Raw genomic sequence first — 3,427 nt, forward strand, 5'->3', positions numbered from 1 at the left:
GTGGGCGTGTGGAGTAGTGATGGCCAAAAAGAAAGGCGACCAGTTGAGGTTTTGTTGTGACTTTCGGTACCTGAACTCCGTCACGGTGAAGGATGCCTATCCCATACCTAGGATTGATGAGAGCCTCTCGAAGTTAGGTGATGCAAAATTTTTTACGACTCTTGGTTTAGGTTCGGCCTTTTGGCAGGTACCACTCAGGAAGCAGGACAGGGACAAGACAGGATTTGCCTGCGAGTTGGGTCTGTTTCAATGGAAACGGATGCCGTTTGGTCTTTGCAATGCCACTGCCACATTTCAGCGGTTGATGGCACACACGCTGATAGGCGTGACGAAGAAGTACGGCAATCTGGTAATGTGCTATGTGGATGACGTGGTAATAGCGACACCCACACTGGAAGACCACATTGAGAGAATTCACGAAGTATTTGCGTGTATGAAGAGGTCGGGGCTAAAGTGCAAACCATCAAAGTGTGAGATACTCAAAGATTCGATAAAATACTTGGGCAGGATGGTGGAGAGACACGGCATCAGACCAGATCCAGCATCGCCTCGAAGTTCATTGATGGGGTAAAGAGCATGAGAACGATGTTAGCAACATACTATACCTTGTCGAAAGACAGTGCACCAACTCCAGAAGAGATGAGGCAGAAGTCAAGAGAGTACATGCTAATGAAACCCAAGAAATACTCGATATGAAATGACTGAAAACCATAAGCAAATTGAAGTTGTTGATTGTCCCAATCATAGAGATAAAATTTGTATCTTGGGACGATTGAAGGAAATAAAAGGTTCATCAGGTCTTGTCCAGTAGAAGCAGTTCTAACTTGGAAACCGCCAAAAACGGAACACCAATTGATGAGCTTCCTGGGTTTTGCAAATTACTACAGAGAATTCATCAAAGGCTATGCAGACAAGGTTTAACCGATGCAACAGTTAATGAGACACAAGGGCAAGAAGTTCATGTGGAACAACGCAGCAGAAGAGTCATTCCAGAGAATAAAGAAAGAGTTGTGCGAGGCACCAGTACTAGGGATGCCAACAGAGAAAGGGATGTACGTGCTGGATACGGATTTGTCGGTAGTAGCGATTTCTGGAATTCTCCATCAGGAACAAGAGTGGAACGGGAAAACAGTCTTGAGACCAATAGCGTACGGGAGCAAAGTCCTAAGTGACACGGAAATGAAGTACGGGGCACCGAAAGCGGAGATGTTCGCGGTGGTTACCTTTGTCGAGAAATATAGAGCATACCTAGGCAGCGAGTCATTCAAGCTGCGAGTCGACAACAGGGCACTGAGCTGTCTGAAAACGTACTCAATGGACCAAAGTTACATTGGGAGGTGGATAGTACGCCTGGATGGATACAACATGATAATTGAGCATATAACACGAGACAAACATCAAAACGCTGACAGCTTAAGTAAGAAGACGGAGTTCTACGAAAGACAAGAACAGAGGGAGGCAGACAGACCTGAGATCAAGGATGGCTTCGCCTTCATGGACAAGGAAACGTACGACAGTCTTCCACTCACGAGATGGTTGGACAAATCAGGCAAACCAATAGAAGATCACCCCGAATTACCAAAAGAAACTACGGAGAAAACAATCTTGAAAAAGAACCGAGGGATGCCGATAGGGATAATGCTCAAGTCAAAGATTGTGAGGGAGACGCTCAAGGCAAAAGGCTATGATCTTAACCAGCTGGAGACGGGAGAGGCACAAATAGACGATGACTTAAATAAGTTACTCGAGAAACTAGCAGATGATAAGCCCGTGATCCAAGAAAAGGGCAAGGAGGAACCAGAGGTCACAATACTGCGAAAGAACGGGATAGTTAGTGATGGAAACACCTCGAAGGTGACTAACCCTGATGGGAAGGAAGTGGTGCAGTCACTGGTTGAAAAAATCCCGGCCGACATACTTGAACAGACTCGGGTTAGGAAAAAGAGAGTGGAGTTCAAGGAAGAGGCTGAATACCTGGGACTAGGTCAAGAGTCCGGGGAGCGGTCCACGTCCACGGAGGAAGGAACTACTGAAGGAGGAAATTTGTCCGGGGAGTGTGGAATGTGGGATGAGGACTCGGACGAGAGCAGCGACAATCAAGATAGTCTCTGCATGATATTGGCAGAAGAAAAGATTAGACACCGCGACAGGGAATTACAAACAGATCCGTCCTCAGGAACCTTCAACTTGGACGTACAGGAAGTACGAGGAGGTGAAGAACGTGAAAGAATTGCAGTTTCGAGGAAACCATTCAGGGAACTATCATGCAACTCAAATGTCAGAACAAATCTGGTGCCAAAAGATGACATGAAGATAGTAAAGAGGATAGTATGCGTGAAGCTGAATGACGACATCCACAACCCTGGGGAAATGAATGGACAGATCATGGCACTGAAGGAACATGTCAAGGCGAGATATAGGCTGTCGGACCTGATAAGAGCCCAGAAGAATGACAAGATGACAAGTAACCTCTCCAAATGGATCCGAATGGGGTCAAAGGAGAAAGGGGAACTTGAAGAACACAGCTACAAGATCCTGAGCCAGTTCTACAAAGAAAGGAAAGAGTTACTCTATCACACAGCTGACGGGGTGGTGGCATGCAAGAGAAAAGACGAGGAGAAGATATTACACAAGCACAACCTCATCATATTACCACAATTATATCAGACAGAGGTGCTGTTCAGATCGCACGATCAAATGGGGCACCAGGGGATAGACAAGGTGCAACAAAGAATACTTCACAGGTTCGATTGGCCAGGATTGAGGAAAGCTTGCGAGAGGTGGGTGAATGCATGCCTGGCATGCCTGCAAGTGAAAGACCCAAGGAAGATGAAATTCCCACTCAAGTCGGTGGAAAGCTCGGAATTTAATGAAGTGGTGTAGATAGACCATCAAAAGATCTGCATGACGGATTCGGGGTATAACCAGATACTGGTTATAATTGACCACTTCACAAAGCTGGCAGAAGCGGTGCCGTGTCAGACAGCTTCGGCAGAGGAGACTTGTGACCACTTAATAACCCATTGGATATCGAGGTATGGTTGTCCAATGACTTTTCAGTCAGACAACGGCAAGGCCTTTGTGGAGGACTTGACTAAAGAATTAATGAAGAGGTCACACATTGCTCAAGCACACTCAACGACTTACCATCCTCAGACCAACGGGCTGGTAGAGAGACAAAATAGAACGTTGGTGAATATTCTGAGGGTATACTACTCAAGATACATGACAGACTGGGATAAATATCTGCCGCAAGTCGTGGGGGCATACAACAGTGCTCAATACTCAACAACGGGCATCAGTCCTTTCATGATGTTGACAGGCAGAGAGAGAGAGAGAGAGAGCAATGCCCCTGACATTCTTCTACCCGGAATATGAAGGGAAGAGGACGTCGCCTCAAGCTTACGTGAAAGAAGCGATCAGGAGA

The sequence above is a fragment of the Symsagittifera roscoffensis genome, chromosome 3, assembly GCF_963678635.1.
Source record: "Symsagittifera roscoffensis chromosome 3, txSymRosc1.1, whole genome shotgun sequence".
NCBI lineage: Eukaryota > Metazoa > Xenacoelomorpha > Acoela > Convolutidae > Symsagittifera > Symsagittifera roscoffensis.